The 17,077-nt window shown below is 34.6% G+C and overlaps 2 non-coding genes across 2 annotated transcripts; both read right to left on the reverse strand.

Annotated features, from left to right (window-relative positions):
• Positions 1-4,577: 4,577 nt before the first annotated feature.
• On the reverse strand, positions 4,578-4,704 carry LOC121241751. The gene has a single exon (XR_005935779.1). It is a non-coding gene; the product is annotated as a small nucleolar RNA snoR136 (small nucleolar RNA).
• Positions 4,705-4,817: 113 nt separating this feature from the next.
• Positions 4,818-4,903, reverse strand: LOC121241742. Its single transcript, XR_005935771.1, has one exon. It is a non-coding gene; the product is annotated as a small nucleolar RNA SNORD25 (small nucleolar RNA).
• Between the last annotated feature and the right edge of the window lie 12,174 nt (positions 4,904-17,077).

Here is a 17,077-nt window from a genome sequence, read left to right on the forward strand (position 1 = left end):
CGGTTGCATCTTTTTCTCTATAGAACTTCGGCGTGGCAGCTGCTTATTCAAGAACCGATACGGTACCAATTACCCTCCTAAATCGGTAGTCTTGGTTTTACCGGTTCCGGTCCAGTTCAGTCTAATTTTTCGGTTTAATATATAACTCTTATAATATATTAATATATACTAGTACTATAAATTATATTATATTATTATAGTGTTACTACTACATATATTATACTAATACTATATGTTATACATTATGGAATATAATAATACATTGATACTAATATTATATATTATACTAATAGTGATATTAATACTATACATAGTTATAGTGATTAGTATAACTATATATAAGTATTAGTATTATATCTATATATTAGTATTAGTTATAGTGATTTAGTATAACTATATTAGGCTATTAGTATTAGTATAAATATTAGCATTAATTATAGTTATTAGCATAACTATATATTAGTATTTGTTATAGTGATTTTAATTTAGAATAACAATATAATAGTATAACTATTAGTATAATTATATCACTTATAGTATTAATACTAATACTATTAGTATTACTATATCACTACAGTATCGTATAGTGATATAGTATTAGTATAATATTAATAATGATTTGTATTTATATATAGTCTTAAAGTGAATAGTATTAGTATTAGGCCATAAAATGTAATTAATAATATACTTTAATTTAAAACATATGATTAAACAAATGTTTATGTTTAAAATTTAAATTTTATGTTATAAATTATAATATAACATTATTTCATATATAATTTTGTATATTAAATATATAAAATTATATATAATATTAAAATAATTTATATAATATTAAAAATTAATATAAAAATATATATACGAACCGGTTTGGTCCAGTCCCGGAAAACTTAAAACCGGAATCGGATCGATTTTGATCGATTTTTAAAATAGAGGAACGGGTAGAAGTGTAAATTCAAACTGAAAAATCGGAAAATCGGTCCGGACTGGACCGGTTTTGAACCGGTCCGGTTCGGGACCGGTTTTGAACCGGTCCGGTTCGGGACCGGTTCTTAGAATGTGAAAACCGGCTGGTTCCGATTTTAGGATTTTTCGGACCGGACCGAACCGGTTGATAAAAAATATATATAAAAATAATATTTATATTGTTGTATATATAAGTTTTATACAAAATATTATATATATTAATATATATAAGTTTTATATATTATGTATAATTATAAATTTTTATGTAAAATTTTTATATATAATATATATAATTATATATATTCATATATGAAATAATTTCTTATTATAATTTATAAATTATTATATAAAATGTTAATACTAAATCACTAAAAGTTTATAACTAATACTAATAATCTAATATATACTAATGACTATAGTTATACTTATAATTAATACTACAAGTTTTTACTAAAAATTTATAACTAATACTAATATATAACTTATAACTATACCAATAGTCTAATATTAATACTATTATATAGTCTAATATATTAATAAAAGTATAAAATAGATTTTTTAAATTATTATTTTTTAAACAAATTTTTAATGACAAATTGTGAAATTTACATTTTAAAAAAATAGAAAAACCAGACCGGACCGGAAATCGATAAAATTGGAAGTACCGGTTTAGAAGAGTAACCGGTGCGTAATCGGTTTTGAAAAATACAAAACCGGTACATATCGGTTTGGTCTTAGATTTTGTCCAAAACCGGACCGGACCGGGCTGGTTACACCCCTAGGAACTGGTCCCGAACTGAACCGGTTCAGAATAAGATCGAACCGTCCGATTCGGGCAGGTTCGGTCCGATTCAGGCCTGTTCTCCAGTTTATTTTTACAGCCATACTTCCAAACATTCCGCCTTCGCTAATCGCTTGGGCATCAAATTTTGGGACTTTTTGTTCTTTTATTATTTTATTATATGCTTATTTGTTTATGTTAGATACAATCGCATACTCTTTTTAAAAAAGTGTAGAGTTTATTATTAAAAAAATTAATTTTTTTAAGTTAATCTCATTTTTACTCACTTTAAAAACATGCACAATATATGTACATTTTATAACTGCAAATATCATTTATCTAGTTCAAAACATGAAGAAAAAAATTTCAAGACTCACAATTCCAATTAGGTCTTATTTGAAATTTTGAATGTTGATATTGTTGGGTTGCATGTGGAGACTATTCTGCTCACAGAAAATTGAGGAACAATAAGTTCGCTTGACATGCGCTCAACAATAGGCTCGAGCGAAACTCAACCCGTGAGTTCGCTTGAGGTGCACTTGACAGTGGACTCGAGCAAGATACAAACCCTAGCTTTCATTTGAGCCACTCTCGACACCCCACTCAAGCCAATGTTTATTGGTTGTTCGCTAGAGGCGCACTCGAAATGCTGCTCGAGCGAAGAACGTAGTTTTTATCAGATTAGGGTTTTCAGTGCTGTTTACTATAAATATGTTATATTTGATTTGTTTTGTATGACTTTCATCATATTTTGAGAGAGAACAATTGTCAAGTGAGTACATATTGTGTGAGAGAGCAAAAAGTCCTAGAGATTGTGAGTTGAGATTGAGTGATTGTAATCTCTTTTGGTTAATAAGATTTCTACATCTTTATGGACATAGGTAATTTGTCGAACCACGTATATTGTGTGTCGTGTGTTTTATCGTGCTTGCTTTTACTTTAGTTTGCCATCGTTGAGGTGTGTGTCTTTTTGCACAACAACTGGTATAAAGAGTTAAGACCGGATATGAAGGAAAGCGATGGCTGGAGATAAAGTGAAAGCACCCGAGATTTAGAAGTTCGACGACACTGATTTTAGGTAATGGAAGATGCAAATCGAGGATTATCTCTATGAGAAGAGGCTCCACCTTCCACTGTTGGGAAAGAAGCCGGAGAGCATGGATGATTCTGAGTGGATCTTGTTAGATCGACAGGTTTTGGGGATTGTTCAACTGACCTTGTCCAGAACAATGGCCACCTTGTCTAGGCAATTTGCTGAATCACGTATACTGTGTATTGTGTGCTTCATCATACTTGTTTTTACCTTAGTTTGCCATCATAGGTGTGTGTATGTCTTTTTGCACAATAGATATAAAATGAAAAATTTGTGAATAGTGATAAAATGATTTAAATTAAAATATTTTATAGAATTTTGAAAAATAAGAGACAAAATTAAATTAAAATTAAAATATAATTTTGTAATATAACTTTTATTTTAAATTTAAAAAAAATTAAAATATTTTGTGTTTTGTTTACAAATTTAAGAAAATCATAATGTTTAGATGAAAAAGTTAAACATTTAAATTTAAAAAATATTTGTGTTTGAATGTTTGGATCTTGAGATGAAATGAGATTAACTTGTGTTTGAAAGATGAAATCATCCCAACCCATCTCAAACCTATAATTATAAAACCCACTTATCATTCAATTTTCAATTTAATACATTGAAATACATATATCAACTTATTTATATTTAAACACATTTCAATAGAATCTATAAAATATTATTATTCAAAGATCACCTCAGCATCCAAATACAACCTTACTCAACATCCAACCCAGCCCTTAAAGCACTAGTAGTGGACTCAACAAAGTTATATTTTGACCAAAATTTAATTAAATTGCATAAAAACTTGCTGTAGTGGACTCAACAAAACTATAATATTTTTAATTTTGATTATTTTCACTAGCCAAATGTTGAGTCCAAGTTTCTGGCCAAATTGCTATTCATTTAATGTGAGCTCAAAATTCTAGAAAATTCTTGTCTCAAAAGCAAAAGACATCCAAATCTCAAACTCAAGGCAGCCAATTTCTATCGATCATCTTTTCAATTATGTGGTATCATCTTGTTAGAATGTTTCAAATTCTAGTTCTGCAATATTATAATTATTTGATACTAATTTTTTCTTTTAAAATCTAATATCAACGTTAGAAAATTAATATGTACCTTTCTAATAACAAATAAATATATAAATTACAATTAGAATTAAAATAAATAAAAATGTCAAAATTACTAATTTAATAAAATAATAATAAATTTATAGAGTCTACTATTTAGTTTTGTTAAAAAATGACTAACTAAATTTATAAAAATGAATTCTCTTATTAAATTTTAGTCAAACTTTGTTGAATTCACTGTTAATGCTTTTGCTCTTCTTTTTCCTGCCTTTTCTTTTCGGTTCATATTGACAAATCATCCGTGATGATCTATGATCACAGAGCAATGCAGCGATGCACGTCAGAACAAGTAAATCGCATTACCATTAATATATGTTTCAAATATTCAGAACAAGTAAATCGCATTACCATTAATATATGTTTCAAATATTCATTCTGGTTCTATTTCAGTGGAGATTAGCAAATCATTTATTCGCAATATCTTTAACTCTGTTCCAAAAAATTGGTCCTTGATTTCGTAGGAAAATAATTCCGAGCTAATAAAAATCTGCAAATCTATTCGGAACGCAAATGAATAGTTTCGATAATTTAAACCATATTCAAACCATTCGATTACAATTCAAATCATTTCAACGGATTACAATGATTTTTATTCATTTTTAAAGGTAAAGATGAATGTAGTTCTCCAACGTCCTAATGCAGCATGAATGGAGCACTGGATAGCGAGGAGAACATAATTCTGGGCTTCAGTTTCACATAGCCAAAACACATACAGAAAAAAGTTTTCTAGTGTAAGCCAAAATCAAGCAAATTGCATGAATAATCGAAGCCCGCAAGCAAGAAATTGAAATGAAAAATCAGATTACGAAAAAGAAGAAGAAAGACAATATACCGGGGTGCACTGAATCTGTTTTGGAACTCAGTCCCTTAGATGTTCTATAAAGAGTTGCGATCATCACCGCAAATCATTACAGGTCTGTATGGCTCATCATCGTTGAAACATACCACAGTTCCCCATAAAATACGAAGATTAAATGAAATTTTAAATAATAAAAAAAAAAATCTAGTTGCTCCATTGTTCTCCCAAAGAAGCAAAGAACTGAGGGAGAGAGACTCAAAAAACGCAGCAACACAATCAATATCGCTTCAAGGGAACGAGTCATGAGGGAATTTGATCTAATCCGCACTGACCAGATGATGAAGCGTTTCCAAAAAACCAAAAAAGAGGAAAGGACTTCAAAAGAGAGCTAAGTAAAAAAATTGTTTCCGGAAACAGATTAGAGAAGCAGAGAGCCAGAGGCATGGTATTGAAAAAGAGATCTTACAGAACCGAAGGAAATGGAGAAACCCTAATCGCCCATCAACGAGAGAGGAGGCGAACTGATCTGTAGACATCTATTAGGGCGGTTGCTTTTATAGAGGGAGGGTGAGGATGGATCGGGCGGTTGATATTGCAAGTACTTTTGTATTTCCCTAGTTAGGCCTAATACTGACTGAATTGACGAAAGCCCATCACTGTACCAACTAACGGGCTTACCAACAGTTGACAAAAATGAGCTACCCACATTTTTCCATACATTTGGGGGCCCATCAAAGATGCTCATGACTAATATACCCCTTACTTTTCTCTGGGCGCAAGCGACGACCAAGACCATAGATTGTTACAAATAACAAAGTCTCCAGTGACAATAATTATGCCAAGGTCTATATAATGACACACTATCTAGGACAATCTCTTCCCAACTCACACCTTGCAAAAGACCCCATTTAAGTCATCTGAGAAAGCCAAAGACGGTTTTCATTCTCATTGCATCACAATGTTATATTATTAAAATTGCTTATAAAAATTGTTAATGCAATTTCCAGCGATGCATGCAATGTACTTGATCAACCTGCAAATCTCGATTTTAGAAGAATTAGGTGTTGCGGTTTCGACTTTAGAACGATTCCTTGGGGTCTGTCCCTAGGGTCTGTCCTTGACTCCCTGGCACCCTACTGCGTTTTATTAAGATCTGTTTGGATATAAAAATACTCTCAACCTCATCTCATTTCATCTCATCTTATCATTATAAGTTTTTCAAATTTCTTTATAAAATATAATAAACAATTCAATTTTTTTAAATCTCAAAATGATAATAATATTAAAAAATAATATTCTAACAATATTTTATTTAACTCATTTAAAACCATATCATCTCATCACACTATCCAAATGAACCCTAAGTTTTATCTTTTAATCGTCATACTTCACATAGATTCGTCGTGACTACGTCTTTAGTCGCTTGCTATCCTTTCCTCGCCGACTATGCACTCGAGATTTCTCATTAGTCACCCTTTTTTCCCATCTACATTTGTAATTAAACCCAACAAAAGCATCAATTTTAATTGGCCAGATTAGCATAAGAATGGACTGTTAGAATATTATTGTACTTACTATAAAATATATTCATAATATTCTTTCATGAATGGTAGTATGACTTATTATTTATCATATTTAGTGTATTACATAAATTAATTAGTATATCAATCAGTATCACTAATTTATTATATTTTTATAATTTCTCTAACATCGTTCACATATAAATAGAGACATATATTATGTATTAAAAAACAAATGAGGATAGCAAAGTAGACCTCAAACTCTTTCTTCCTCGTTCTCCCACCTTTTCTATTATATTTTATTTTCTTCGTGGATAAGGTTCTCAATGTGTACTATTTTTTTGGATAAGGTTTAGAAAAATCAGATTAAACGTGGTGTACGTAGTCGGTGCAGTTTTTGCCGGTCAATAACCGGGGCCGTGTTGCTGCATGCAGACGCAACTTCATCGTGTCGCCGCACGCCATTGCATGAGCAATGTGCACTATTATTAAAGAACAAGGTCCAGCTAGCGGCTCCAATTAGTCTCATTGCAGTGCCATTCTATTGGAGCTTTATAGCATTGGCAATGGTCCAAGTTTAAAATTTGGTTTAAATCTTAATTTTTGGTTATAATATCAATTTTTAATTAGGTGAGTCCATATTGAACTAGTCATTATAAAGTTAAAATAATAATATAATATAATTTTTTTCATTTTTTTTTAATTTTTTTTTACAAATACAATTTATATATTTCTTAGATCTTCATATTTTATAGAAATAATGTGTCTACTCTATCAATTATTAGAAATAATGTGCATGTCATGCATGTTTTACCATTTAAAGAGGAAAGTAATGAAATAATTAAATATTACTTTCCATTATGAATAGTAGCTAGCCATATTTAGAGATGACTTAAGATTTACAATTCATCAAGTCTTAAGCTTTAGACTATTGACTAGTCTAATATAGAGATTTTTTCTCACACCTAACTAAAGTTTAGACTTGTATTAACATTTGACTAATCTATTACCGATCTCTGCCAAACAGACAAACGTTGCTAGCTACCTCATCCATCAACTTCTTTATTTCTATTTCACCTTCAAAGAATTATAAAGAAAGTTTTCATCGAAAGCAAGATGTATGGTAAATATAGTGGCCGCGTGTGGTCAACCTCAACATCACATTCTCCACGCCATCCATACATATTTCTCCTACAGGCTACAATAATGGAATCTTTACTATACCTAGCAAACCATCTTTGTCCTGATCAAACATTGCGATAAGATAGATGACTGTACATGCTACTTTGAAAGTGCTATTTTCGAGTCTCAAAATAACTTAACACATGAGCTTAGACATGGTTTTGGATGGTAAGAATGATCTCTCATCTCTTTTCATCTCATAATCTCATTTTATCTCAATATCCAATCACTCCAAACACAAATATTTTTTAATTTCAAATATTTGATTTCTTCATTTAATGATTATCTAATTATTATAACTTTCTCAAACTTTCAAATAAAACACAAAAAATAATTCAATTTTTTCAAAACTTAAAATAAAAATAATATTTTAACAATATTTTAATTTTATAATATTTTTATTCAACTTTTTCTCTTTCATTTCTCAAAACCTCATAAAACATCTCAAGTACTTAAACCATTCACTACTATTTACAGGTCATCTTATCTCATTTCATGTCTTCCTGTACTTTTAAATCAATGATTTGTTTGGTATATATGTCAATAAAGGCGACGCTTACAAATAAATTTGTTCACCACTATAATGGTTGCATGAGAATTATGTGAGATCATATTAGATGGTCGAGTCGGTGACAAAGAGACCTGAATACACATGCAAGTGACATATCATGCCAATCAATTACATTTAGGGGATGTCAAATGTCTGTGACTTAATTGACATAATCCACATCCTCCAAAATGAAGTTTTGGAGTTTAAAACTCCCAATAGAAAAAAAAAAAAAAAACATTTAGGAGACATTATTTGATGGCAAAGTGACTCAAAGACAAACTTAAAATTATGGTACCAAAAGCAAGAAACGTGTAGGGAACTTCACCTTAGTTCTCTTGCTAATACTATATATATATATATATATATATAGTAACGTGATTTGCTATAGAGAGTACTTTGTGCCATGCAATCTTTTAACAATTAATTTGCTTGCTTGCTGCTATACGGTAGTAATGGGGTTTGCCTATTTTGTGGGAACTCTTATCACTTGTCAAAGTGTCCGTTCACAAGTTTTTTTTTTTATTTATTAAGTTATTGGGTTTAGCAAAAAGTTTGACTTGGCTACAATTATAGACGTTTGAAGCCATCGTTTTTTTTTTTTTTTGAGATATCAAGTCATGATGTGAAATGTTTATATATTAAACGGACGTCACGTGCTTTAAACAGTAAAAATATTGCTCATAAAGTATTTTATAATGACATGAGCATAACAAACAAGCTGAAAATTAAGAAACGTAATCTACCCATGATTTTGTCATATTCATTTCGTTGAAATTCTGAAATTTGCCAAAATTTCAATAAAATTAACATGCTGAATAGCCTGTTCATATTTGAAAATAAGGGTGTGTGATCAGATTTGGATCCTAAAAATTGGGCGGTTAGCTGCCCGGATTAATCCAGTTATGATAATTCGGATTTGTGATATTTACTTCGCATTTTTTTTTAAAACAACTTCAAAACTTTTAAAAAAAATTCATAGCACTTGTCTTTTTAAAAAAATTCTGAAATCAGGCTTAAGTTGTCTAGTTTTTTTAAAAAAAATAATTTAAACACTTTTTATCATCTCAAATCCTTAGTAAAGATTTCTATTTCTATTTAATTAAAACGAAATGGTAAAACTTTAAAAAATTCAGTAATGGTTAGTACTGGAACTCGCGAAACTCGCAAAGAAAAACAAGGTAGGCGCATGCGCGCGGGGGTAGAAAGCCAAAGCCAGGAAGTACGTATTTGTTGGTTCTCTGCAGTCTGCAGTCTGCAGACTGCCCTTTGACTGTCGTCGCCGAGTCCGAGTCCAAAACACCGACATATTTGCATTTGTCGGTTTTACAACACATCCGGGGCTTCAGTACTCCGCAGACAGTACTTTACATTTTTCAACAGAGAGAAAGAGTCGTATTTGTAATGAAAAGTCTTGCACTAAATTGGATATCGTAAAATATTTATTTAATAAAATAATATAAAATAAAAATGAAAATAATTTTTGTAAGATAAAAGATTTTATTTTTCTTTCAAATTTTTTATGATAAAAAAAATTATATAAATATTAATACACGATTTGATACATCAAATCACTTACAGCTAACAAATTCTATTTGTAAAACATGCATGCAATGTGGTGTGAGTTGACACAACATTGCTAATTGCTAGAAGGTTTTAGATGAGAAGTAAAGAGCCTCGTGCTCGTCGTGCATACAAAAACAAATGGGGCAATTTTTTTTTTTTTTTGAATGACCAGGATATTGATAATCGGGTCACAAAACTAGATTTATAACCGGATTTAAATTCTTCTCACCCATTCGGGTGTACTCTGGACAGATAATCATCCGGATATATTTGGATTTCCTGATTCTGGACCGGTCCGATTGCATATCCCTACTTGAAAATAACTTCCATAAATTTGTTTGTAATACTAGATATAGTTTTACTATAAGCAAATCTCGCACACTTCCTTAAAAAAATTAATCTATTATTAAAAAATAATATATTTTTTTTTATGTGAATTCTAAATTTACATATTTTTTTAAAGAAAGTATGTGAGACTTGTACTTCGATTCTAAAATTATAAATATTATTTTTTATAACTAATATATATATATATATATAGATTATAGAAACAAATCTTTGGTCCATATATTGAAAGGTATCATATTTAAAGATTTTAGCAAATTACCAAATTTGTAATTAATTTGAAGGAGTGGATACTATAAGTAGGACTTATCTTGTAGATTTTGACCACACTTTTGGCAAAAGATAAGAACAATATCGATTCTTGGCATGCGCGCAGGACCTAATCTAGGGTATCCCCAAAGTTAGGGTCCATGTTCGATTTCCCAGATTCTTTTACCCCTGCATGATAATCATGTGCTTCTTTGCTGTCATCCTTAGCCAAATTATTCACCATCCACCAATCGAACCATGCCATCTCTCCCTGTACTATGTCTAGATGTATGGACAAGATAAGATCTGATCTCTCCAAACCCTTTGCTAGTTGTTGCCGATGGTGATGGTCTAATTATATATCTGAATTTCTTTTGAGTAAATTACATTATTTTCTTCAGCCTTTTGGTTTTTAACCTTATCTTCCCTACCTTAGGTGATTTTGTGGGAATCTTTTATCTGATTCACCTCCAGAAATCTTATCTTTTATCTTATACGTACGTCTATCGTACTGTATTTGCCATTTTACGTATTAGAAAATTATATTTCCAAATTCGTATATATATTGTAGAGAGCATACTTAATAAAATGGCTGCGTTTAATGAAATAATTTGATTTAAAAGATAAATTTTAAGATTTAATTTAATTTATGAATCAAATCTTATCATTTAAATGATGTAAATGACGTACATACTTTACGTGCCAATTTAAAAATAAAATAACTCATTACATATATTTAATTTGAGAGTCATAACACGCACTATCATGATCAACATAATCTGACATGTTTGATGTGTTATCTAATTAAGCTTATGAAGCGTGATCGATTTTAATAATACATTAAATTTATATCTACTCAACAAATTAAACACGTAAGTTAAAAGCTTAATATTTTAACTACCCAACAAAGCACTATGGTAGGCCCTCATGTAGTGAATGTACCATCTCTCTATAACATCAAAACCTTGGAATGATCTCATCATATATAATATACCAATGTTTCATATTCTGCATGTGTTGTCATGTCCAATCACAAGATAACATATCATATATTATCAATAATGCTCTTCTTCATCTTAAATATTATTATTCTCAATCATATTAGCTGATGCGACACATTTAATAGTTACAATTTAATTGATTAATAGAAAAAATCACTTGAGATGTACAGCATAATTACTAAGTATGTTAGATATAGAAAAAGGTTATTTATAATTTTTTAGTGTGCAAGTATGCATTTATTTTTTTAAAAATGAGTACATTTAAATTTATATAAAAAAATTATTTTTTAATAACGAATCCAATTATTTTTTAAAAAAAAATATGTAAAAATTATATACTCTAAGATTGGATTTAACATTTATTTTACTCGTAAATTAATGTCAATTTCCATGATGATCGAGACAGAGTGAAAACCCCAAGCATGATTTCCAATATGCCAAAAAGTCGAAGCATGGGAGTCTAAAGCCGAAGCCGCTCATGTAAAAAGAAAGCTTTTGGATACCTTGCAGCTATCAGACAGCTTTTTTTAGCTTTTGGTTTTTCGACGTAATCAAGTAACTATCAGCAAGTTGGAAGTTAGAGAATGACCATACATTTTGGTTGACATTATTTAGTTTCTAAATTTATAAAAAAATATGCACATTCAGTAGTTCTACACCACATGTCTGTTGATAAAAATAAAAAATAAAAAAAATTTTCTACTCAGCAAATTTGTGACGTAAAATTGTTGAGTAGAATAACTCTATTTATAATATTTATATTTTCAAAAATTTTATGTGTAGTCACTTTTGTGTACTTTTTGCGTACTCCACTATTGTGATTAGCTGATCTGCAACATCCTACAATCAACCTAAGAGATAAAGTCAAGAAAAGATAGGACAAGTGGACTCAGACTCCTAAAAGGAAGTAAACACAAACTCCTAAGAGGAAAGACACACATACTTCTAAGAAGAAAGAGACTTAGACTTCTAATAGAAAAAAACTTCATAAGGTAAGTTGGACCTCTATATATATAAGGGAATCCCCCACAAATCAGATGAACTCTCGATAGACTCTCCACAAGCTTTCTACATAGAAGCTCCCTTTGTCTAAGCTCCATCACACCGCCAAAAGATCTTCCCTAAATTTTCCTATTATATTGTGAGATGTGTGAGGTCATGAGAGATTGTAAAAACACCAATTATAGTGAATTTTGCCCCCAAACAACCCGTGAACGTAAACATTATACCAAACCATGTAAATATTTGTGTCTCTCTTTATTTACTTTTATTCGCTTATTTATTATTTATGTTATTGATGAATGCGACAAGCACCGTATCGATGCTCGAATCGTCTCGTGGGCTGGGATGACTCTTTCCTCTCTTTCGATTTGTTGTGTAATTTTTGACATTAACAGTAGCGCCGTCTATAGGATTGATTTATTATTCTTTGAACCGGAAGGGGGAGTAGGATGATTCTCTGCTTACGAGATTGTCTTTTAACTTGTCATTGGTATTTCCTCTCAACTTTTTATTGCACGTGGAAAAAAAAAAGTACTAGGCTGCATGGCTTGAACGGTGCACATATGCACTATGCATGCCATGCACAACAAGCATAGCGTGTGCACGCTAAGGTGCACCCAGGTGTTTAACATGGTGGGCTTGCTGCCCACCACCCCGCCTTGTATGACGCGACCCTCGCCCAGCCACCCGGTCGGACGGCCAGACGGAGCAAAGCTCTTCCTCACTGCCAGAGATCACGAAACAAATGGGGAGCCGCCGCTAGAGGATAGGGAGCTTAGAGAGGCTACCAACGACCTCCACCTGATCAGTCGATGCTCTATGCCGGCATTAAGAAGGAGCTTGACCACGGAAGCTCTTTTGCCGGTATCCTCACCACCAGTCGTCCTAATATTGGATGGGAAGAACCACGTCCAAACGGTTGCGAGCCGCAGACCACCACCAGCCCCCATCGGCCGTTCACCACAAACGGCACGCTGTGCACACCTTGCATAGTGGCTGGAGGCCCACACACCGGCGTCCATAAGCTAGTGGGGCCGCCACCAGCCATCACCCGCACCACTGGCGATTTCTATCCCGGGTGACACCAGAAGCCAATCGCGTCGAGCACAACATGGGCAGAGGATGCATGTAGTTGAAGGACCACCAAACGAGGAGTCCATGCGCCAACCAGTCCATCGCCGACCACCACCTTGCTCGTCGGCGTCGTTTGTCGTTGGCTGGGTGGTTCCCGACCACAACAGCGTTCCTCGCCATCGACCCTCGCTGTAGTAGCACACTGCCATTTGTTCATAGAGAATTCCTCACCTAGTCATGAAATAAAGCTAGCTCAAACAAAACAAAGCAGCAACTAAATTATTCTGGTTTGCCTTCCTCAAACTTGCTATTTAAATTTTATTTTTACTAACTTTTGGAGATTTTTCCCACCGAAACTCCTCGAGCTTTCACAAGAATCCGAGTGGCTACATGCCCCGAAAATATACTTTGCAAAAATTGCCCGCATGGCACAGAGCACTGGCTACAAAGTCCCTCCCAGGCGCCACGCATGCAACTTAATCTGTCTTCATCAGAATAGACAGTTTGGTATTGCGGGTATCCCGGGCCTTCATCGATGCCAAATCATGGTTGCTCGCAGGCATCACCCGTGTGTCATCGGCTTTCACCACACTCTAGTAGAATGACTCAGGTTTACAAATCTTAAACTTGTAAATTGTATTACACTAACCTATTTACTTTTTAGTGAAAACCTCACAGGGCAATCGAACTCAGCCTCCCGCCACAACCAACAGTTAGCCACCAAATGTTGAGTATACACTTGCGGTGCAACCAAAAAAGGGCGCAGAGATCAGAAGACTACGATCCTCTCAATAAGTCAGTCACCAAAGGACGAGTACACACTCGTGGTGCACCCAATAAGTTAGCCACCAAAGGATGAGTACACACTCGCGGTGCAACTAAAAAGGGCGCGGAAGTCAGAAGACCCTGCAGCCCTCTCAACAATGAGCCACCAAAGGACAAGTACACACTTGCGGGGCACCCAATAAGTTAGCCACCAAAGGTCAAGTACACACTCGTAGTGCAAATCAACGGGCGTGGATGTCACAAGACCCCACAACCCCTACAAATAGCCACCAAAGGTCGAGTACACACTCGCGGTTCAACCAACAAGTGGGAAAGGTCAAGGACCGCTCAACCTCCCAGGTGTAACAGGCGGGCAACTCTCTGAACTACCCGACCTCTCTCACACGGATAACAGTACAAGCAGAGCATCTTCTCCAGCAAAAGCCTAGTGTTTATGCTCGTGCTACAACCGCCTCGAGTGGGTTACCTTCGAGAATGAGCTATCAAGCTCTACAACCGCCTCGTGGGGTTGTCCTTTGGGAACGATTCGACGGGCTCAGTAATCGCCTAAGATGGATCCATGGGGTCGACGGGCTCCCTGACCATTTAAGAGCGAGTTATTACCAACAAACACCAAACATCAAAATGAGAACATAACAGCAAAACGAGAACACCAACAGACATTTACACCGAGGGGTAGAAAATCTACCACTACCAACAAAAGCAAAAAGGATAATAAAAATAAACACAAAAAATAAATCATGGAAATATGCACTCTTCGTCAACAATAAACGACCTCTCATGGAAAACGTCTAAACAAATAAAAAAACTCATAATCGATCTCCATGCTCACGCTTAATGCGGTCGAGTACATCTCTCGCAAAGAGCTCCACACTCACACCTAATGCGGTCGGGTACACCTCCTGCTTATCTCTCCAAGCTGAGCTCCTCACTGCTTGGCATAAAACAAATAGAAAATCAGGAAGCAAACAGAAAATAGGGGACCAGACAGGAAACCATGGATCAATTTTAAATTCATTCTGCAGATTATTGACTTGAAGATTCTCAAGGCCTTCTTGTACAGCAAATCGTCTTTAAGAATCATGGTCATCTGTAGGGGTCAAATCAACAGCCTATAATTAAGTGAAGAGATAAAGTCAAGAAGAGATAGGACAAGTGGACTCAGATTCTTAAAAGGAAGTGGACACAGACTCCTATGAAGAAAGTGACTCAGACTTCTAATAGGAAAAGACTTCACAAGGTAAGTTGGACCTCTATATATATGAATGGATCCCCTACAAATCAGATGAACTCTCCATAGACTCTCCACACAGAAGTTCCCTACGGCCAAGCTCCACCACACCTCCAAAAGGTCTTCCCTAAATTTTCCTATTGTATTGTGAAATGTGTGAGGTCATAAGAGATCGTAAAAGCACCCATTATAGTGGATTTCACCCCCAAACAATCTGTGGATGTAGGCATTATGCCAAACCACGTAAATCTGTGTCTTTCTTTATTTACTTTTATTCGCTTATTTATTATTTACATTATAGATGAACGCAACGAGCATCGTATGACTCTTCCCTCCCTTCCGGTCAGTTGTGCAATTTTTGGCATTAATAGTGGCAGATCATCCGGACAGTTGGTGGTATGAAACATGTCTACATAAATGTATGTAAAGATCAAGTGTAGTTCAAGTGAAATATTTGTTATCTCCTGTAGGCTATTTATATACGTTATCTCCTTGGAGTGATAGAGTCCAATTTACCTTATGAAACTTTTTCCTTTTAGGAGTCTGAGTCAATCTCTTATTAGGAGTGCGAGTCTATCTCTTATTAGGAGTGCGAGTCTATCTCTTACTAGGAGTCAGGGTCCCTTCTTGACTCTATCTCTTAGCTAAACCATAGGCAGTGAGTCTCTTGGCCATGGATCTCCTAGCCCCAAGCAATATCTTGGACTGATGCTCTGGTTGTGGGCTTTGATACTGTAAGGGCCCAAATATCCCTTCCAGTTATCTCGCTAATTTCCTTTATGCTAGCACATAGAAAATTAAATACTTTGCATTCCTTGCACCTTCCTTTTACCATGTTGGCTCGTGGGCGCTTACTTGCTTTTGTTCTTCCTTACCCCGTCGAGGATCCATGCTAGTTAGTGCATGTGGGTGTCTTCACTCCCTTTTGGTTAGCTAACAGTTGGCTGCATCTTGAGTGAGGGTCGACCTTTTGGTTGACTTGAGAATCTTCAAGTCAACCGTGATGGAGGTAATCTGCAGAAAAAAGCAATTGTGGTAGCTGGTTCATAGTCTTTCGCTGTTATGCAAGGGAAATCTCCATGCATTTTTTCGTTTTGATGTGGATGTAAGAGTTTATTATAGTAACCCGCGCTTAAGTGGTCAGGGTGCCCATCGACCTCCTAGATCCATCTTAGGCGGTTGTTGAGCCCATCAACTCATTCCCGAAGATACCCGCACGAGGTGGTTGTGGAGCTCGGTGGCTCATTCCAAAAGGTAACTCGCTGGCGATGATTATGGCGCAAGCATAAACACTCGGCACTTGTTGGTGAAGATCAGTATGATGGTTGTGGCGTTTGCTGACCTCCACGCCCTTTTTGTTGCACATCGAGTTTGTACTCGACCTTTGGTGGCCAACTTGTTGAGTGCACCGTGAGTATGTAACTCGACCTTTAGTGGCTAACATTTCTAGAAGTTCATGGGGTCTTTTGGCCTTCATGCCCTTTTTTTATTGCACCGCGAGTATGTAACTCGACTTTTGGTAGCTGACTTCTGAGAGGGTCATGGGGTCTTCTGACCTTCACGTTCTTTTTTATTACACGGCGAGTATGTAACTCGACCTTTGGTGGCTGACTGTTAAGTGCACCGCGAGTGTGTAACTCGACCTTTGGTGGCTAACTGCTGAAAGGACATCGGGTCTTCTGACCTCTACGCCCTTTTTTATTGCACCACGAGTATGTAACTCGACCTTTGGTGGCTGACTGCTGAGAGGGTCGTGGGGTCTTCTGACTTCCATGCCCTTTTTAATTGCACCGTAAGTATGTAACTTGATC

The sequence above is a fragment of the Juglans microcarpa x Juglans regia genome, chromosome 7S (genome assembly GCF_004785595.1).
Source record: "Juglans microcarpa x Juglans regia isolate MS1-56 chromosome 7S, Jm3101_v1.0, whole genome shotgun sequence".
NCBI lineage: Eukaryota > Viridiplantae > Streptophyta > Magnoliopsida > Fagales > Juglandaceae > Juglans > Juglans microcarpa x Juglans regia.